Source organism: Ambystoma mexicanum, chromosome 2p, assembly GCF_040938575.1.
Source record: "Ambystoma mexicanum isolate Mex_15411 chromosome 2p, UKY_AmexF1_1, whole genome shotgun sequence".
NCBI classification, from domain to species: Eukaryota; Metazoa; Chordata; class Amphibia; order Caudata; family Ambystomatidae; genus Ambystoma; species Ambystoma mexicanum.
Genome location: NC_090923.1, coordinates 1,380,030,165 through 1,380,053,204, shown reverse-complemented (window position 1 = coordinate 1,380,053,204; position 23,040 = coordinate 1,380,030,165). Strand labels below are relative to the sequence as shown.

The 23,040-nt window shown below is 49.6% G+C and overlaps 1 protein-coding gene across 1 annotated transcript in view; it reads left to right on the top strand.

Moving 5' to 3' along the window:
- Positions 1-23,040, top strand: part of LOC138567514 (UPF0764 protein C16orf89 homolog) — a 546,721-nt gene that overhangs the window by 166,739 nt on the left and 356,942 nt on the right. The gene's annotated exons all lie outside the window — the stretch shown is intronic.

The following is a 23,040-nucleotide window of genomic DNA, read 5'->3' as shown; positions in this document are numbered from 1 at the left end:
CACCAAAGAGAGCAGCTTCAACGTTGTATTCTGCAACGTTGAAGCTGCTTACTTTGGTGTCAATGAATGAACACTTTCATTTACACAGGTGTATATGAACACTTTCCTATACACCAAAGTAAGCAGCTTCAAAGCTGCTTACTTTGGTGCATAGGAAAGTGTTCATATATACCTGTGTTCTCGGCAGCATTTTTGTAAAATAACGAACATGTTGTTATTTTACAAAAATGCTGCAGAGATTTCAGGATTGCGCCTGTTATAACTAAAACAGGCGCAATCCTGAAGGTGCACTGTCGTGCAGTACGAGGACGCCCAGGCCCACTTGAGAATACCTGTGGAGCCTGGGCGTCCTGATTTGGCGCAGTGAATCGTGCTCTTTAGCACGTTCACTGCGCCAAGTTATGAATCGGGCCCTGAATAGAGTAAGGGGCCGATTCATGGAACAAACGTGCGCCGAAAATCTTCGCGCAAGCAGGCGCAAGCGCAAAAAAACAGGCGCACGCGCACGCGTGCGATTCATGGAAGTCCCTGCGCGTGTTTTCCTCGGGATGTGCGCCAAACCCGTGCATGGCGCACACGTCACTGCAAAATCCCAAAAGACGTGCGCGACGTGCACAGTGAAAGCGCACAACCTCAGCGCATACACTAGAAAGTGGGCGGAACACGGGGCGTAACGCGCGGAATGGGGAACAACTCGCGAAAACAAGGGCGTAACTGGGGATGTACTGCAGGGAAGCAGACGGAACGCCCACACGCACCCGAACCACACGTATTCATGGAATCGAATAGGGCAAAGCCACGCACAGCGAAAGACACGCACAAGCCGAAACACGTCCGCCACACGAAGGCAGGCGGTAGCGTCCCTGCGCATTACAAAAGTGGCAACATACAGCAATTGTGCCTGTGCGAGCGGGGCACGTGTATTTCGGGGTTGCGCGGGAAGTTACACATGCGATTGAGCGGGGTACGTGTATTCCAGGGGGGGGGGTTCGCGGGAAGTCACACACGCGATCTGGCCTTGGGGAGCGGGCTACATGTATTTCAGGGGTTCGCGTGAACATTTTCACGCGATCGGGCCTGGGGGAGCGGGCTATGTGTATTTCAGGGGTTCGCGTGAACTTCTTCACGCGATCGGGCCTGGGGGAGCGGGCTACGTGTATTTCAGGGGTTCGGGTGAACATTTTCACGCGATCGGGCCTGGGGGAGCGGGCTACGTGTATTTCAGGGGTTCGCGTGAACATTTTCACGCGATCGGGCCTGGGGGAGCGGGCTACATGTATTTCAGGGGTTCGCGTGAACTTTTTCACGCGATCGGGCCTGGGGGAGCGGGGTACCACTCACCGTCTGCCTTGCGTGTAGAAGAACGCGTAGCCAACACCCGCTGTGAATAGCGTGTGAACCCCAACGGATGGAAAACACACGCACCGCACGAAAAGCACATACAGAACATAAAGGCACGTGGGATCTCCAAGCCCTGCCAGGGCAACTGCCGTGCGCAAAACGGCACAGACGCGCTTATGCTGTAAGGGCCTTTGGTCCAATGAAATCGCGTACACGTGCTGACGCGCTTACGCGCTAAGGGCCTTTCCTCGATTTTCACGCTGACATGCAGGATTTTCACGTGCCAAATCACTCCGTATCAAGCTGGCCACGCGAAAACACACGGAAGACCACGCTCCTGCCCAGAAGGCCGAATTACTGCCCCCCAGTGCCCCGAGCAGCCTCCCACGTGCCATCTGCTGCTGCCTGCCTGCCTGCCTGCCTGCTGCCACCGTGCCCTGCCATTTGGTGCCTGCACATCAGCCATCTGCAGGGGTCCAGTTGCTGTGTCCACCCCTGCTGGAACAGAAGACTCCCGACTCAGATAACATCGCTCCACATCCCAGCCCCAGGACCCAGTTGCCCACCCACTCCTGCCCCTGGGGTTGCCATGTCGGGCACATCCACATCTGGCACCAGTGGCAACCCCCGGCCAGAGGGGCAGAGGGGCACCAGCTTCACTGCCACCAAAGTTGGTGTCCTGGTGGAGCAAGTCCTGGGGCAGTATGATGCCCTCTTCGGATCGTCCCGCGCCAACAAGGAAGGACGGGAGAGGATCTGGGCCGACTGTGTGGTTGTCATCAACGCGGAGGGTTGGCAACCCGCACCATCCAGAAGGTCAAGAAGCGCTGGGAAGACTTGAGGTCCAGGACCCTCATAAAGGCCCGGCGCCTCGTGGAGGGGGGCCGGGGCCGCATGAGTTCCATCCAGATGAGGGTCCTGGAACGCGTACACCCAGCGCTCCACGCCCAGGTCCTTGAGAGGGAGACCCGTCTGGAGTTGAGCGGTAAGTGGCCAAGCATTGCTGTGTGAGACAGGGCATGTTGCAGTGTGCTGGTTGTCTAATACTTGCCTGTATGTGTGACATAGGCCATGTACGCATGTATGTGTGCAGGGACATCATGGTAATGCATGTGCGACTAGTAATTTGTGAACCGCACGGTCGTTGCATGTGTTTAAATGCGACATGGGGAGCCCTATGCAGATTGTACACATGAGAGCATGGCAGTCTCTGTTCCTGGACATGGGAGGGGGTGATGGATGGGTGCTGATGCCAGGTACATATATGGTATCCATGTCTGTATGCCTGACCTGGTTGTCTGTGACTTGTGAATGCCATGGATGCATGACACATGTCTGTGACAATGTACAGATTCACTGATGCAGCCTAGTCATCCTTGTATCCACTGTGATTGGGGTGTACGGGGCCAGATGGATGTGACTGAGGTGAAGTGTGTGAATGTGATAGGCATGACCCATGATGCATGTGAGTACCATTACATTGTATGTTTCGAGAGTCCATTGGACATGTATGGAAATGTCCATGGCATGCACCATGACTGTCACTGTGTGTGTTTTGCCTGGACTGACACATGTGTTGTGGAGGGACATGATGGAAGTGTACTTTGACAGTGGCACTCATCTGCTATTGCTTCCTTTCTAGGGGACCATTGTACAGTACCCTGATGCTTGTGTTCTATGTCTCCCTCTACGCAGCGGCTAGTGAAGAAGAGGGCAGAGACGGCGCTGTGGAGCAAGGCGGCGGGGATGCCCCCACGGCTGCAGCGGAAGGGGTGGGTGAGCCCCCACAGGGGCCTGCTATGGCGGAATACGGTGAGGAGCCATCCAGGTTGGTGGTTTCCACAGAGGAGGAGGAGGCCGCCACTGAGGCGCACATGGGGCCTGGTGGGGGCATCCCTGCTGGTGCAAGTGGTGCAGTCCAGGGGCAGGGGCAGGAGACAGCACAGGTCACCGTGGAGGGGCCTGTGCATGTCGCTGTCCCTGACCCTGTGGGTGCACCACCATGCACCAGCAGGGATGCCCCGTCCCAGGCCCGTCCGCAGGTAGAGGGGATGTCCATGTCATCTGACTCCCCTCCACCTGCGGACGAGGGGACCCCTGGCCGTATGGAGAAAGTCCTGATTGGGGTAGCGATGCGCACGGCTGTGATTCGTGATGCCGTGCGTGCTTCCCAGGAGGAGCACGCACGTCATCACGAAGAGCACCGTGCCGACGTGGCCCAATTGGGATCGTCCATGTTCGGGGGTTTCCTGCATGTGTCGGCCAATCTGGCGGCCCTCTCCTCCTCTGTGGAGACTATACGCCAGTCGTTCTCCTTGCCGTCTTCCGGCCCAGATGACACCAGGGCCCCCTGTGGACCTGCCCTGACCAATGCAGCCAGCTCGGTGGGGATCCCATCCCTGCCACAGTCGGGAGTCAGAGGTCCAGCAGGGGTGGACACCACAGCAACCGGACCCCAGCAGATGGAGGATGTGACGGCATCATCGGGCAGGGCACGTGCACGACGGCGTCGGTGGTTTCCATCAGCCTGGATGCCGTCGTGCTGGCACAGGCAGTTGCGTCGGAGGCAGCAGCAGGCTCAACGTGGGAGGCATCATGGCTCGGGGCCATCAACATCAGGGGTGCAGGCATCGGCCGGAGGGCAGGAGAACCCTGGAATGGGAGTGGCTTCCGTGTGGGAGCGGTTGGCCCAGCAGATAGGTGCGGAGCGGCAGCGGGCAGAGGAGGAACGGCTCACAATGGTCAGGGCGGAGGACTCCATGCGGAGGGCGCTGAGGCGGGCTGAGTGCCTCGAGGGTCTTCGCAGGGAGTTGGAGCTGGACACTGCATTATCCCTGCGGGACCTCGGGGCCAGGGAACATGCCCGCCTCCAAGCCATTGAACGGGAGTTCGATGATGCCCTGGCCCATGACAACAACCAGTGAGCCGTCGGACTAGCCCGCTGCCTTTGTATATAGTTATATAGTTAGTGGTAGGTTTCCTTTGATATTTTTTTTTTTATTTGGTTGCGATTTGACAATGCGCCACATTTTTGTATATAGTTCAGTTTTTAGTTAGTTGTCATAGTTAGGTTTCATTTGGTTGGGCTCATGGACCCGGGATTATCTTGTAAATAGTTCTTCAATGGATTTTTTTATTTTTTGGATTTTTTTCATGGACATTCATCTTCTTTTGGTTGTTTTGCTTTGTGGTTTTTCTCATTTCATTTCCATTCAAGTTGATTTTCAATACATTTTTATTTTCATCCTTCAATATGTCGTATCATCTCATTACTTTCATGCATGTCATGTTGGGTGTTTTAACATTCACTTGCAGCCATTGTGTGTGACAGACATGTGTTCATTTGCATTATTTACATTGGGTGTGTAACATGTAATTGCCTTTGATATGTGGGTGGATGTGATAGTTGGTTGGGCCTTTTGGCAGGGGAGGATGGCCATTACGGACATGATTGGGGATTGTTGGGACCCAGGTGCAGGGGGGCATGGATGGGACATGGGCGAGGGCCTGGTGGAGGGTGCCCCTGCACTGCTGGGGGGTAGGGGGTGGGGAACATGAGTTGGACATGGGTGGGGGCCTGCTGGCAGGTGCCCCGCAATTCTGGGGGTGGGGGTGCAAGGGGACATGAGCTGGACATGGGTGGGGCCTGCTGGCAGGTGCCCCGCAATGCTGGGGGTGGGGGTGGTGGGAGACATGGGTGGGGGCCTTGTGGAGGGTGCCCCTGCACTGCTGGGGGGTGGGGATGGTGGGGAACATGAGTTGGACATGGGTGGGGGCCTTCTGGCAGGTGCCCCGCAATTCTGGGGGTGGGGGTGCAAGGGGACATGGGTTGGACATGGGTGGGGGCCTGCTGGCAGGTGCCCCACAGTGCTGGGGGGTGGGGGTGGTGGGGAACATGAGTTGGACATGGGTGGGGGCCTGCTGGCAGGTGCCCCGCAATTCTGGGGGTGGGGGTGCAAGGGGACATGAGTTGGACATGGGTGGGGGCCTGCTGGCAGGTGCCCCACAGTGCTGGGGGGTGGGGGTGGTGGGGAACATGGGTTGGACATGGGTGGGGGCCTGCTGGCAGGTGCCCCGCAATTCTGGGGGTGGGGGTGCAAGGGGACATGAGTTGGACATGGGTGGGGGCCTGCTGGCAGGTGCCCCGCAATTCTGGGGGTGGGGGTGCAAGGGGACATGAGTTGGTGATCATTAGTGCAAGGAGACATGTGCCTTTGCTGGGGGGCATGCCCATGTTGGGTGGGCTGCCTGCGGGACATGACCAGGGATGCAGGGTAGTCCCCTGTGGTGTGGGCTGCCTGCAGGGGCCGTGGAGGGTGTACAGGGAACACCTGGGAGGACCCACACTGGCAAATCACATGTAGGACTCCCCGGCACCCCTGAAATACACGTACCCTGCTGAAATCGCGTGTAAAACTTTCTGCGCACCCCTGGTATACACGCACACGCTCCCCCAGGCCAGATCGCGTGTGGAACTTCCCGCGCACCCCTGAAATACACGCGCCCAGGCCAATCGCGTGTGGAACTTCCCGCCCACCCCTGAAATACACGCGCCCAGGGCAATCGCGTGTGGAACTTCCCGCGCACCCCTGAAATACACGCGCCCAGGCCAATCGCGTGTGGAACTTCCCGCGCACCCCTGAAATACACGCGCCCAGGCCATTCGCGTGTGGAACTTCCCGCGCACCCCTGAAATACACGCGCCCAGGGCAATCGCGTGTGGAACTTCCCGCGCACCCCTGAAATACACACGCCCAGGGCAATCGCGTGTGGAACTTCCCGCGCACCCCTGAAATACACGCGCCCAGGCCAATCGCGTGTGGAACTTCCCGCGCACCCCTGAAATACACGCGCCCAGGCCAATCGCGTGTGGAACTTCCCATGCACCCCTGAAATACACGCGCCCAGGCCAATCGCGTGTGGAACTTCCCGCGCACCCCTGAAATACACGCGCCCAGGCCATTCGCGTGTGGAACTTCCCGCGCACCCCTGAAATACACGTGCCCAGGCCATTCGCGTGTGGAACTTCCCGCGCACCCCTGAAATACACGCGCCCAGGCCATTCGCGTGTGGACTTACCGCGCACACCTGAAATACACGCGCCCAGGCCAATCGCGTGTGGAACTTCCCGCGCACCCCTGAAATACACACGCCCAGGCCAATCGCGTGTGGAACTTCCCGCGCACCCCTGAAATACACGTGCCCAGGGCAATCGCGTGTGGAACTTCCCGCGCACCCCTGAAATACACGCACCCAGGCCATTCGCGTGTAGAACTTCCCGCGCACCCCTGAAATACACGCACGCAGCCCAATCGCATGCAGAACTTCACGCGCACCCCTGAAATACACATACCCTGCGGAAATCGCGTGTGTAACTTCCCCTGCACCCTGAAATACACGTACCCTGCTGATATCGCGTGTGGAGCTTCACGCACACCCCGAAATACACGTACCCTGATGGAATCGCGTGAGGTACTTCCCGCGCACCCCAGTGATACACGTAGCCCGCTTGCTGTGCTGGTACAGGGTTAGCGCAGCCCTTTGCGCTGGATTGGGTATATTGATGGCTTTTCCCTGCGCGAGAGGCGTTCTTGGGGGCGTAACTGGCACTGCTGCAGGGTCGCTGCGCCACTGTGCGCCACGGCTGGTTTTGGTGGCTGGAATCCATGAATACGCTGTGCGCGGAAATGGATTTTAGCGCACGCGGCTGGCGCAGGGATTCGCACTCGCACACTGTGCGCCAGCCGCGTGCGCCACTTGTGCGCTGGATTCTATGAATTACCCCCTAATTGTTCTGAGGGCCTGATTCATAACTTGGCGCAGTGAACGTGGTAAAGAGCACGATTCACTGCGCCAAAAGAGGACGGTATGCTTTCAAATTGAGAAAATATCACCTTAGATCGTATTTATTTCATTTATTTATTTATAGGTCATTTGTACAGCACCTATACACAGAAATAGTGTTTCAAAGCTCCTAAAGGCGGGAGAGGGAACAAGGGAAAAATGCAGTAAGCAAACATTCCTACAAGGTCTTGAACCATTCAGAATGGGCAAGTGCTATTAGCGTTTACATGGCACAGACAAGGAACATCACAAGGTTGTTATACAGTACGAACAAACGAAATATGGAACAGAACTATCGTACTAGGCCTGACGACATTTCGGATAGTGCAAGAGCTATGACATGGACTGAAGGAAAGAGGGGGAGAAGAGACAGACAATACATACAGGAGGATAGCGACTAAACAGAGACAGTACTAAACAAAATGGGGGGAAGAGGACGAACAAATAACAGAACTGTCGTAATAGGACCGAAAGCGTTTCGGACAGTGCAAGTGCTGTGATGTAAGGTGGGGAGAGAGGAGGAGGAAAGCGAGATAGGAAAAGAGCGAAAGCAAACAATGTGCTACAAGGTGGAAAGTGCAGTGATGAAAGAATAAAATACACCAGAGTTCGTAATTACCAGAGGGCACACACTGCAGTGCATAGAGGACGGTGCAATGGTACGAAACACACCAGAGTTCGAAAGTCCCAGAGGACACACACTGCAGTACACAGAGGATGGTTTAAGGTACCTCACACACCAGACTTTGAGATTGCAGTTGGGACATCCAAACCAAGGTCGGCTGAAGTCGACAGGGCATTAATGCTGGAGGTAGACGTGCATGTTTGCATTGGGGAGATACAGGAAGTACAGATTACAAAGTTCCAGCCAGGGAGGGGGGGAGACAGAGCATCAGGGAAAGAGCGGGCGGGTGGGCAGCCTCTGGGGTAGTACAGCGGCCAAAGAAGGGGGATGGGTAAGGTGGAAGTGGGAAGCGCACCAGGAACATGCTACAATGTAGGGGAGCACTGTATTACTGAAGAGTTGAAAGGAGAGGCAACAGCGCGTGCACAGCAGTAGATGGGGGGGGGTAGAAGCCAGACCAAGGCATTGTATGAGTGATCATCAAAATAAACATGCATTGCTGCTCTTACCTTGGGAGGACATAGATGGAATAGGATAGAGGATCGAGGTGCACTGCAAGACAGATGAGGACGGCCAGGGCCGTAGAAGAGGTAGAGTGCCCACAGTCATCCAGGCCCAAACAGGGCGAGACAGGGAGAGCCATGGCCCTTAGATGAGGCCCTTTGAGGAACCGGTGATCGCCTGCCGGCTCTGATGCAGGCTGACTTGATGTAGAGGAGGGCAGCCACTCACGGCAGGCCTCCTCCTTAAGCCTGGGAAAAGAAACAGCTGATGTTGGGTGCCGCACACAGCGGCCATGTTGTACAAGGTTCCTCACAGGCATTCTGACTGTGTCTGTGGGTGTCCGGGGGGAAAAAGGAAGGGAGCAAGGTGAGGGGAGAAAGCAAGGCATACCAGCAAGGTACACCTTTATACCCTGCTCGCCTGCCGGCTCCGTTGCAGGCTCTTTGAGTATGGTTCCTCAAACTGGTCTTCCAAGTTCAATCAAGGTGGCAACCACAGATTGAAGCAGCAGGAGGGGAAAACATAAGAAAGGGCTGGAAGCGATATAGTCATACAAATTATGGGCAACGAGCTGCAAGCAATTAGAAGATGTTTGTGTTGAAACCAGTTTCAAATAACAGAGTGATTCAGAATCTTCATGAAGGACATCTGGAACAGCAGTTCCAACTTCTTGATATTTCAAGAAGGTACAACATCTCCTTGAACTTTGGTATACCTCTCAAATTTGGATATTTTATGTTGTGCTTCCGGAAGAGGTCACAGGAGAATAGTTTAGTCATTACTGTCATCCATGTGTCCTTCATATTCCTGCATTCATGTTTCATTTTCCTCAGATGTTATCTATATTAAACAAACCACAAGGGCAAGTTAAATAAAATATAAAATAATGCCTTTTAGGGGAGATTAAAATATCAATCCCAAATATTTTAGTTGTAAACTAACTGACTTCTGGATCCGAGTTAAGGATGGGGCTGCACATTGAGTGGCTTGGGCAGTGATGATATCCTTTTGAAAAGGTGCTCAAAGGTCTCGGGCATATGTTTCTCCCTGGAGTCCCATAAAAGGAGTAATGCCACCATCTTTTGAATGAAAAGAGGAAAGGACCAGCCAATCTGGAGCTTAGTATTGGATGAGAAGTCACAATATTGCAATACTATACCAAAATGTATTAATTTATTTGGGGTAGCTCTGAAAATGGACGCAAATTGTTACTGTGTCATAAATGTTTGTTTACAAGCTTCTCTTAACTTCTAAGTTTGATTAAATGTGAGACCTTTTTCTTTGGCTGTTCCAACATCTTGGAGGTTTTTATGGCCATCTGGAAATCTTTCTACCATGCTTCTGGTGTCACTTGTCAGTTATGTCTGATCAGAAGTTATTTGGACCATCCATTGTAAGTTGGAATATGGAGGTTCATTCTTCAGGGCTGAGGCCTAGCAAGAGGTTATGGCACTCGGAAGGATTGTGTTCTGGATAAGACTTCAATTTACTTTGAGCCCTTGGAATAAGAACATTGAATAGGTTATTGCTGGCATATTGAAAGGATAATGAGTATCCTATAGGCAACTCAAGATTGTTGATATAATAGAGGAACACAAAATGAGTTGGACAATGTGTATTGAAGATACCAAATTTTCTGCAGCATCATCTGAATGACCAAAAGGACAACATCACATTCTCTGTTTAGATGCCAGGCTGCCAGGAGTGCACAGAAAGACCTAATGGGAGATTGGCAATAAAGGGCGTTCACAAGTGACTCATTCTCGATCAAAGAAGGCAGACGTTGTCCTTTGGGGATCAAAATGAACTTTTTCAGTAGATCATTGGGATATTTTAACCAGCTTTACAATAATATACATCCTCTTTTTTGCTAGTATTTTATAACCATGCCTGCTTTCATTATATTCATTATATCTCATTGCTGCCTGTCCTTAAGTGAAATTCACTTATTTCACTTAGAAAGTATGTACTTCTTGGGAAGGTTAGACATCATAGTGGCATGACATGTATTCCTATGTATTCCTATGGAGAATAAGAAAAAATCATTGCACTGTGCTCAACCAGACTTGAAACCAGAGTGTGTTTTTTGTAATGTATTAGTCCTCCATCCACATCTGAGTTTGAGTTCATGGTTTCTTCTCCTCACACCTGCAAGGATGTGCAGTGCAGAAACGGATCCTATTGGAATTATTTGAGTGCACCATAGACCACCCGCATTGCTGGATAAGGGTATGGACAGAATGTTCTCCCTCTCTATGGATTTTCCCAGCAATTACACACATTCACTGCCCATGCTAAATACGGAAAGAATTTGATTGTGTTGTGCTTGCAAGAAAACCTTTCAACAGTACTATTAACTTACACAAGGACAATTTGATGAGCCTTTCCGATGTAAAAGCTGTTTGCTGATGAAGGGCCTCATTACGACCCAGGCGGTAAGTTACCGCCTGGGTCGTAACCTTACCACCATGGTGTAAACTACGTTTACACCATGGTGGATGGCGGATTTACCGCCCCATTCCAACGTGAGTGGGGCGGTAAATCCTCATTTCCCATTTTACCCTTCCCCATTCCCATTAAATTACGGTGGCGTAATTAGCACCATGGTCCCTTAGCGCCATGGATTTTAACGCCTGCAAAAAGCAGGCGTTAAAATCACCATGGGGCTAAGGGACCTTGTAATCAGGCGTTAAGGGTCGGCGCCGTTTACGGCGCCGTTAACCCCTTAACGCCTGACTCATAATGAGGCCCGAAGTGTGAGGTGGCAAATGAGTCCTGTGTTAACACAAGGACCCCTGCGCTCTGAAACACATCGGAGGATGTGAGTCACCATAGCTGGCATGAGCACTGCACACGTTGGAATGATTAGGATTGCAGCTTGTAACATCCTGAGGTTGGGTCTAGAAACCGGCGTTGGCGGCCGGCAGAAACTATTTAATTTTCAATTTAACCACCGTATTACAAAGACTGTTCTCTATTTTAATGAAGTCTTGCTCTCCCTAATGCGTGCATTTTCTATTTCTACATTAGGAAGTTTTAATTAGTCTGATACTAGTATAGAGCGATGAAAGTCATGCAGCACACCATCGTATGCTGCAATTGCAGACTGTAAGCTTTTTTTTCGATATATATCTTTAGTGTGATACTGTTCCACTGCACATCATATATTTATTTTCTAGGACATCCTGGAACTAAGTCTATTTTTCAGTTATCTTAGAGTCAGTATTGAATGCACTTTGCTGAACAACCACAGAGTGTGCATTGAATGACGTGGTGATGTATGCTGGAAGGTTACACAACTGAGATCGAATGGTTGGGGCATGCCTACCCCCCTTCTGCCCTCCTTGTCATTGTCTGCACCTTCATTAGTATATCACCTGTTTTTGTTTCCTTGAACTTGAATCACAACTTAAATATAATATAATACATCAGGGGTCCCTAACCTTTTGTGCGCAGTGAGCAAAATGTGCTTTTAAATGAAATTGTGGGCAACATCCATTTTTTGACAGAACATAGCGCTCAGTTGAAGGATAAATCATTGCTACACAAATTACCAATGTGATAAACCTAAGACTGCTAGAACATTTTAATTTGCAGTACCTATCAGTTATCTAGAACACCTGCAATTCTAGTAAAGGAAATGTGCAAGGCCTTTAACTTCATTTGACATTAAGTGTTTGTTTATAGGAAATGTTGAGGAAACTGAGTGGTCAGTAGGACATTTTTATAGAGATAGGACCAGTCAAGATGTTCAATAACAGTATGTTATTAGGACTATAGTAGGACTAAATAAACATTGCAATGTTCTTCAGCAAAATGTTTTAAAGACATTTTGTTAAAATGTTTGGATGGTAAAATTGGTCACAAATGGAGCATTGATTTTCAGGTGTACTTTGGGATTCTACCCGGGGATTACTTGGACTTTTAAGTTGCAAATGGTGTATTCCTAAGCATACAGGACCAGCAATACTGTTCCCAAGTCATTGATTACTGTATTGTGGACTGTTTTTTGTTCAGGAATTTTATGAAATGTTGTATTTCTGATTTAACAGAGTATCATCAATATACTCTTGAGTTCATTTTTCGATGGCCAGGTACCACGAAGATGATGTCCGGCAATACTAAGCTTGACAAGGAGGCATTGTAAAGAATTACTAATTTACAAGAAATTAAGATTCTCTCAAAAATGTTAAACAGTTAAGAGTCCAAAAGGGAAAGTGTCAGTTTGTTTGAGTCTTTGGTTGAAACTATCCAGGACAGAGATATTGGCAAAAGGCATCCACCAGTTCAGGAGGTCACGATGAAGGATATAGAATCACAAAAGGAAAATTAAAGCATGATTTAATGAGTGGTGTGTACACAGCTGGCCGTATTTATAGTTTTAAAAATTGCTAAAAGGCAATTCAAAAAATATGAAAAAACAATGAGAGCATTTTCAAATTCAACCAAATTGTGCTATGCTTAATGCAATTGTCCAGACAGGCATTATGCCATCTCTTTTCACAAGCACCCCAGGGACCACCAGTCCCCCACGGTTATAGGATAATTTCCTTATTAGGCATTGTCAGTAAGATATTCTCTAAATATTTGTTGCTCATACTGGAGGAGTGGGCTAGAAGTAACACTATTTTGAAGCCCTTCCAAACAGGTTTCAGGGGAGGGCTTAGAACAGTGGACCACTGCTTCACCCTGACCACCATCAAGAGAAATACAGTAAGGTTTAGAAGGGTATATAATGTGTGGCTTTTTTTAAGATTTGGAGAAAGCATTTGATTTAATTGATAGAAACATATTGTGGCGTAATTCTCATTTTATCGGGATCTGTAGGATATTTTGTGTACATTTGGGGTCTGGCGGTATTTTATTACTGCCAGCAGGAGAGTGGTAGTTTAGAAATACTTATCCTTGCTTTTAGATTGGGTTTGTTCTCACATCATCCTAGAGACCATACATTATTATATTATATTGGCAAATCCAGTAAAATGTATTGGTGGTGGTATTTGGTGGTAATAGATTACTTAGTGGTGAGCATAATTTTCGTTCCCTACATTATAGCCCCATCATACACAAAACTTTCCTTACTATTACAATGGCCCTCATTACGACCCTGGCGGAAATCGAAAAACGATGGCGGAAATGCAATACCGCCATCGAATAGCGCTCGGTGCGATTATGACCCGTCACCGCAAAGTACGAAGCCATTAGCGACACCGTAGTGAACGCCAACGCTAACTGCACCAAGTACGCGCGCGCGCGCCATGCCAAACCGCAAAAACCACCATGGCGCAAGGGTACGCCAATTCCGACCCTAGCGGACATGTACCTAACGCCATCAAGCATGGCGGAATGTACCATACCGCCATGGTGAGAAGTACGGCATCGCGAATCAACCGTAAACGGCCCCACTGAGTGCCTGTACACCGCTCCCTGCCCACAAAGTCCAACTCCCCGTAGGTGCAATGAAGTCACAATGCAACCAGTGAAATGTACAAGTCACCCATGCATGCCAACGAACAAAAGAAACACAACAGGGGCCAATGGGAGCTGCAGGGCACAGATGGCACGAATACAGAAGCCATCCCAATGGACATGACCACAGTCCCCCACCAAGAAACGCACGCAAACACAGGCACCTGTGACCAGCAATATTCCGAGAATCACATCATTCCACCAGTCCACCTGGCTGACCGGCATCTGTTACACAAAACCCAATCCCCCGCCCCTGAGCATGACAACATTCAAACAGTCATATTGGCAGCCCTCATCCCTGACCTCACGGGCTTCGTAGGCAAACGCGTCCAGTAAACTCCGAAGCTGGAACCCAATGCAGATCTCCTCACAATACATCGCTCCCCAAATAGGCATATGCCACATCACTTGCAAAGAAGAACGCTACACGGGCCAAATCAGAATAGAAATTTAATGCACATCAAAATCACCAAGCCCATACAGCCATCAGGCCATGAACTCCAAAACACTCTTCACCATTGTGGGCTGCATCCGCAAGAAATGACCAGCCACTACTTGTGTGACGCCCTGTTCCCTCATGGTACACAGAGCCACATTCACGTACGAAAAGGCAACATGGAAGCGCACAGAACCGCAGGGCCGTCCCAATGGGGAGGCACTAGTCCAGCTGAAAGGCCGAAATGTTGCTCCGAGCCACCAGTACTGCGTAAGGGCATGTGGCCCATTGGCGATCGTCCCATAAGATCGTAATGCTGCTCCACTGATTAACACGAAGCAGCAGGTGTCGGGAGTAAAACCCATCGGCAGGAGTGGCATACAGATGGCAGTGGCAAAAGGGGAGGAGATACCTGTCAACCATAAGAAAAGAAAAAGAACAGAATGGCCATCAGAACTACATTCGAACAACTCACTTCAATGATCACACTAAATCCACAGCCATATGCATGCTAGCCCACTCCAAAGGATCATCACCACCCCAAAACCACTTGCGACTCATAACCATCTATATCGAGGTGCAAACACCATCACAAACGAGTGTACCTGTGCATGCGTCTGTGAAAACACAATCCATCAGATGGGAATGTTAACGTGCATGGACACAAGTGTCTGAGGGCGCGTCGAGACAGGGAGGGCTCAACAAGGCCAGATAGACGATGGTCCCACTATGGCAGCCCTGCATCACATAGCGTAGGGGAGGCGGATAGATCCCAAGAAGCCCTGTACATGGCAAACTCTGTATCAAATCACCTGCCCATGCATCCATTCATCATTCCCTCATCCCGATATGAAAACGCCTGAATATTTACTCACATGACATTAGAAATATCCATTGAGTCTGTGCGTTATGCAGCCTGCAAAATCCACTGTGCCCCAGCCCGTAATTCCAGTGTAGTGAAGTAACATGTATTTGGGAACGTCCGGCCTCATCGCCCACGTCGCTATTGCGCATCCCAAACTATTCATGTCAATCATTGCATCCTCGCCATGGCCCCTGTCCCAAGGACATTGAACAATAGAACGTTATATTTGCAGTCAGACCTGTGGGCATCTCCTCGCCGCTAGCTGATAACCGAAAGCGCCGGCCTTCGAATTCCTCATTTGCAACATCACGTCGAAAAGGCATCTGTGGCCGCTTGAAATCACAAATTAATCCATCTAGTGCGGCTGTGTGTGAAAATGGCAACTGCCTTCACCCACAAATGGGACGCCCCGCCCGTCGTTGCAACTCGGTACAGTGATGCATGAGGGCCCACCGTTACTCGAGTACCACGTTCCACTGACCCTTCACAAGTCTGTTCGCGACTGCACAGATAGTATGTGAAACAATGGGACCACAGCAGAATGAACATGTCAACCAATGTTACACGGCCATCGGGTACAAATACATGATTGCAATAGCAAGATGCCATTCCCCGAATTGCAGCGTTGTGCGCGGGACGTGCTCGGCCAAAGGGGAGAGCAGTTTGCACAGGTGGAATGAATCACCACAGGTGGAGGCCATACAGCCTGAAAACACATAAATTGCACACCCAGTCTCCTCCCACAACCACACCGAAATGCTACCGGCAGGACTCGCGATGTTGGCCCTGGGGGACCTGATAGCACTGCAAGTACTCCAACTCCAAGAAGAAGACGAACACCAACTACAACCGGCCGCACGGAGGAGACGCAGGAGGAGGAGGAGGCCAAGGCAGGGCCAGCAAGGGCCGCCAGCACAGCCACTACCACCACGCAGGCAGCCCGCAATCCCACGCCTCCGAGCACATCCGTTCAACCTCACTGATGAGCAGATCCACACCCTCTACCGTCTGGACCGGGACACCATAGCCGCCATTGTGGCCATGACACAGGCTGACCTTGTCAGCATGATAGATAGCCCAACCGCCATCCCACCCCTACTGAAGGTGGTGTCTGTACTCCACTTCCTGGCCACAGGCACCTACCAGCACACAGTCGGACAGTTGCATGGCATTTCTCAGCCACTGTTCTCACGGACACTATTGCAAGTGCTCGATGCCCTCCTGCAGCACGCAGACGACTACATCTCCCTACCACGCTCGGAGCAGGAAATTACCAACACAAAAGTGGGATTCCATGCACTTGCCGGCATACCGGGTTGCATTGGTGCCATCGACTGCACCCATGTGGAATTGGTCGTCCCACATGCCATGGAGGCCCAGTACCGCAACCGAAAACAATTTCATTCCCTGAATGTACAAATGGTGTGTGACTCCAACAGGATCATTACACATTGTTGTGCCCGATTCCCTGGATCAACCCATGATTCTATGGTCTTGAGGAACTCTACAATACCACGCTACATGGAGCGACACGCAGGGAACAGATCCTGGCTACTCGGTGAGTCTCATTACATGCATGATAATGTGGGCTATGTGATTCGGCAATGACCTGGCAGGAAGGGGGGGGGGGGTGTGCGTACGTAGCAATGGCATTCCACATCATACGTTTCTCGTCCACATACAGGTGATGCTGGATATCCACTGAAGAGATGGCTCCTCACACCAGTCCGGAACCCACGGGACCAGCATGAGGAGGACTACAACCATGCCCACTCACGTACCCGTGTAGTCATAGAACAGGCATTCGGCCTACTGAAGGGTCGTTTCCGCTGCCTCAGCAGGTCTGGCGGGGCACTCCTGTACCGCCATGAGAAGGTTGCAAAGATGGTCATGGCATGTGTCATGCTACACAACATGTGCGTACGTAGAAATGTGCCCATGCCCCCTGACGCAGAACTGCATGCACCTGAAGATGGTCAGGATGAGGGTGGGGATGTGGCAGCACCTCAAGGAGTCCGCGAGGCACAGGAGGCCCGTGAAATTCGTCAGCATCTCATTGATGTATGCTTCTAGCACTCACGCCTGGTGGCTGATACATGGACACGGGACTCGTGGCACTGTGTGTGTCTGGGACATGCACAATATGGACTGTACGCCTATGATGGCCTAGTACACAAAGATCAATGTCCACACATCTCATTGGTTGATCGTGCATTGTTTATGGCATATGTGATATCATGTTAAACACCCTATCGACCCGCCACCCAAGTGAGCCCAACACACCCCCTCCACCCTCCTACCTCCCCCCCGAACACCAGTGTCCAAAGATGCTCATTGTCAGTGGGCAGTCGCTATTGCAAGCCCCCTCTGCGGGTATCAGGGGCACCCCTGCCTGTGGAGCGCAGGTTCCTCCCAGATCTACGTTGGGGGCTGCCCTGGACGGAACTTGCAACGGATGATGTCTCTGCCTGCTCACGTCCATGCATGTCCCTAAGGGTTTGCGAGAGCTCAGTGAGCACACGGCGCACTGCGGCAAGTTCGGCACATACGTCCTTGGACGTCGCATGCAGTTCCCCCCTCAGGCTCTCGGTGCTTCTCTCCATTTGGACCCTCAGGCTCTCGGTGCTTCTCTCCATTTGGACTCTCAGGCTCTCGGTGCTACTCTCCATTTGTGCCCTAAGTGTCTCAGTTGATGTTTCTATGTCTGCCTTAGTGCCCCCACATTCATCGGCATGGTCCTTGAGGAGCGTGGCCAGTTGCTGCTGTTGCACGATTAACTGGTCGAGGGACTGTTGCCTCTGCTGGGCCATGGCCATTTGCGGGGGTGTCACAGAGGGGCTGTTGTCCTCATGTTGCCTTGCCACAGGGCTTGTGGGGGATGGCCAGTTGTCGTCTTGTGGGTGCCCCTGCGTGGTATCCTCATGTTGTACGGGATGGGACAGACAGGGGGATTGGGACAGGTCATGGATGGATCTGACTTCGACATCCCCGTCTTCTGTGTCGGAGCATGCTGCCATCAATGGGGTGTCACCTATGGTGCTGCTGCCACCGGAGGCAGTGCCTTCTGTGGCATCCGTTGGGGGGACCTGTGGTGGTGGTGGTGTGGGCATGCTGGCTGCTGGGGTGCCTGTTGATGTTCCCTCCTCTGTGCTGCCACCTGATTTGTGCTGCTGCCGTGTCTTGATGCGTGCAGCTGAGGTGGAGGGTCTTTGGCCGTTGGTCTTGGCCCTCTTTGCAGGTGTGCTGGTAGGGGTGTCCTGGAGCTCGTCGTTTGGATCGGACCCTGTGGTGGAGTAAAGGAGGGTGAGGGTTATTGATGGGTCTGTGGGAATTGGAATGGCATTGTATCACATGCATTGGGGTGGTACCTGAGGGTGATTTGGGTCGGGGCCTTGGAGGTGGTTTCATTTGTGTGTGGAGTGAGGGTGCAGTTGTTTGGCAGCCTGCAGTTAGGGTGTGCCTGCTGCACGTGTAGTGCATGTTTTAGGGTTTTTTAATTATTTATGTATTTATTGTGGGTTTCAACGTGCGCTATCAGGCCGATGTGTGTGGACGTTCTCCTGGACATGTGTTTCTGTTGCACTATGTGGACGCATGGTACTTCACATGATTGGACATTGTGGATTTGGCATTGTTTTATTTGGGCCACCTACCTGAATCTTCGGATGTCTGCACTCCTTTCTCCATCCCTCCGACTCCCTCTATGCTCTCCATTCCGATGGTGGAGGCACAGATTTCTTCCCAGGGGGTCAACTTGATGGGTGATTCAGGACCGCCCCCGGTGGCTGTGGCAATGTTGCGGTTGGCAGAGAGTATGCTGCGGACGCGTATCCGCAGGTCGTCCCATCGCTTACGGCATTGCTGTGGGGTGCGGGGTGCGGTCCCCACCGCACTTACCCGCTGTGCCACCAGAGCCCATATGGCCTTCTTGTTCGCAAGTGCCGTCCTGGTCATTTGCGTGGAGAAGACGGCGGCGGCATTCTCCTGGAGGGTCTCTGTTAGCACGGTGAGTTCCTCACGGGAGAAGTGGACCTGCCGCTTGCGGTCGCACGCTTTCTTCGCTACTTTTCCCATTTTTCTTGGTTTCGCTAGGGTGGATGACGGGTTGGGGTGTGTCTCAGGGTAGTGTTTATAGTGGTTGTGTGGATTTTGTGGTTTTATAGGTGTACGGCGGGATGTTTCCCGTTCCGGGCCCATGTTTTTACTTCTGTTTCCGTATATTTCCGGTCACCGTACTTTCCGGTAGGCGCACACTGCGGTGTCCGCTGTGATGGGTGGCGGTATTGCACCTAGGGTGCCGTACGGCGGCGGTGTGGGCCGTTTTGGGGTCATTTCCGCCATCGCGGACTTTGCACTTCCGCCATGCCGTGGTGCTCGTGCCCGATGGGTCGGAATGGGCCGCACTTTGCTCCTTCGTGCAATGGCGGAAACGCTATTTACGCTGTGGCGGTCCGGTCAGTCACTTTCCGCCAGGGTCGTAATGAGGGCCAATGTGTTTAGTGGTCTATAGAGGGCCTCGGACATACATTTAGATACACCATACTTTTACATAGAGTGCCACCTATAACCTGTGGCTGGTATCACTGATTTATTTACACCAGTGAACTATGCGTCCGTAGGCCTCATTACTGGGTCATAGACCCCCAGTAATCTATATATTGTATTAGATTTCCCCAGACAACATGCACTGGGGAACACACGCAGACACCTATTTATCACTGTTAAGTCTATCTGCATGAACAAGTTGGCAGCTGGCAGCTGTATTACCAAAGAACACAAATCTTCCCCACGTCTGCATCGGCAAACCCAAAACAATGAAAACTCAGAAGCATTTATATATATATCTTATATTGTAAACAATTACAATGTCATGATACAGTTCTTACCATTTACATTTCAGCACTACCTGTAACAAAATGAGAAGAGAAAAACAAAACCACAGATGCAGATGCAATCCTTTTCAAACTAGGCATCACATTTTATAATTCAACACATGACGAATAAAAATGCAAGAGATTTTCTTTTGCTTTGCTACTCTAACTGCCTGTTATTATTAGATCACATTCGTAAAACAATCGCATCAGAATAACCTCACTTCGACTTGGATGCTCACCAAAGATTTGCTGTTCCCTCTCCCACATGATATTCTTTCGCTCGCTTCAGAAGGACAAGCCCAGTCAGCATGGATTGCCTCTGTTATCTCCTATTGTTGAAAAGTGTGTGGCGAACACATAGAGTTCTCAAGCCAGCGCTAAGTGAGACTAGGGTTGTCTGTCTGAGAGCCCAGTCATTATCCAAACTAACTCTCCCTCTGCCCTTGTTCCCCCAGCAAAGTTCTGCACCTTCCCATTTGGCTTACGTAGCAAAACTGCAGACACACTGCTCCAATCAAACTGAAGTTAGCATCACCCTTCCTTTAGTACAATAGGCCAGTTACACAGTGAGTAACTGTATCTAATATTGTTTTCTGGTATGCAGGCTCTCTGCTTAATGCAAACACAGAACAATAAGGGAAAATAAAAATTCAGTGCACGTTTGAAAAACAAATTTCAGAATATGTATTTTCACCCCATTTTGCACATAGAGATTACATTATAATGTTAACAAGTTAGCTCTAGTAATTAGTAATTGTTAATTAAGTCAGTTACTTAGATGAATAATGTAGTCTCCTATGTATGAGGTATTTCAAAGAAGAGAGAAAAAAATATTCTGGTGCACTTTTAAACCTGCAGCTTCACATGCTTTTTGCTGTATTATAAATCTTCTCTCCAGCAACATACTCACATGTTATGCTGGCAACATAGACTGTCTATATGTGTATGCCACATTATTGCTGGCAACAATATGCCATCACATTCATTGAGGCGCTATCCACTCCAAGGCACTATAAAGCGCTATTTTTGCATTCAGTGAAGTGCTACACACTCCAAGGTGCTATAAAGCACTATATACTACTACATTATCCCTCCTTTTCTGACAATTTGGCAGTGTTCCAAGCCACAATTGGAGGAAACCCAACGTGTGCTCCACTTTTTCTTTCCATTATGGCAACTCAATAATAAACATTCCCATTTTTTACAATAAATCACTGCTTAACCACCACAAAACCAAAATTCATCTCAAATGAGTTCATCAGTTCTTACAAAATATTATACATATTTCTTCCCAACCAAAGTGTCCATAGTCCAATGTCCAATAGACATCCGTTTAAGTGTAGATCAACATTTTAAGTTCAATAACAAAATAATAAAATAAAATAATTAATTAAAACAAAGAATTGACATAACTAATTAAAATAATTAAATAAAACAATAAAGTTGTGGAACTCCATCGCCCATACTTCCAGTATTCATCGTAAACAATGTATCCACAACGCTGCAGGTTCAGTTCAATATTGTTTCATAAATAATGTCCACCTCTGAGACGTTCCGACCAGCAACATCACATCATCTGGTTAATTTGATGTATTCTTTCATTTTGGCACTCTTGGATGCTTTCTATGGGAGTCATCTCTTTTGGCGTCCCGGTTACTTTGTCTTCACCTCCATCCGGAGGCCTTACTTGATCTTCATCCCGCGGACTCCAGGACTTCACCATCTGCCGAGTCCTCCGTTCCTGTGACCTCCGACCTCAAAATACAGGTTAATGATTCTAACTTAAATAGAAAATAGACAGATTAAGGACATAGCACAATACTAATTTTACCCTTTTACCAAAAATAAAATATATATATATTCCAAAACATTTCGCCCTTTTTCTTTGGTCTCTGAAAGTAAGCACATGTTAGAGAGAAAACAAACATCACATTATTGACAATTAAACATATCTCAACCTTGCAATAAAACAAAATCATTTACTTCAGCCCCCTTTTAATGATCATCACATATATTATTTTTATTTACATCTATTCCATCACCACAATCATATCTATTTTATTTTTCGGGTATTGGGCCCTATAAATAGCCCCATGTGTTTTCTTCCATGTATTTAGGGCACTTGATCTGTTTCTACTCGCTCAAGTCTCCTTACCTCATGTTTGGGATGCCAGGGCTTAATTTGGTTAACCTGAACAAATTGCTCTGTTACCGTGTCACCTTCAGTTCTTAAAATGTTATAAACCACTGGAGACACCTTATCTATAATTTGAAATGGCCCCTGCCAGGCTGCCAGAAATTTAGAATTTTTCTGTTTACCTTTTCCAAAATGAAATTTATACACCTGATCCCCTACACTATACTCTTTCACAGATGTCTTTTTATCATAATATGATTTTGTACCATCAACAGCCCTTTCCAAATTCCACTGCACAAAAGCAAATGCATGTTGTAGATGCCTCCTCAGTTCTTCCATATATTCATGAACTGTAGATGCGCTTACAAGTGTCTGCTCATGTGTCCTGTATAGCAGGTGTTGTGGTAACACCATTTTCCTACCTGTCAATAGTTCATGAGGTCTGATCCCTGTTGCTTTGGCAGGAGTTGATCTGATTGCCATCAAAACCAGAGGTAAACGTAAATCCCAGCTGGAACCAGCCTCTGCTACAAACTTCTTTAATATATCCACAACAGACCTATTAGAACGTTCAACACATACAGAAGAGGTGGGTCTGTATGCAATATGCAGCTTTCTTTTCACCCCCAGTATCTGCCACACCTTACTCATTAAAGCGCTCGTGAAATGACTTCCTAAATCTTGAAAATATATGATTTACCAGTAATGTTGCTGCTGTTTGCGCACTACAATCTGGTGCAGGAATACACTCTATCCATTTTGACATTAAACAAACCACACTCAAAATATAACGGTTCTCCCTGCTCGACCTTTTTACAGGCCCTACATAGTCTATTTACAAATCTGACCATCCAAGAGTTAAGCCTCTTTTCATTAATGGAGCTCTATGCATTGGTGAAGCAGGTTTAAATTGGGCACATACTAGACATCCCCTAGTATATAATT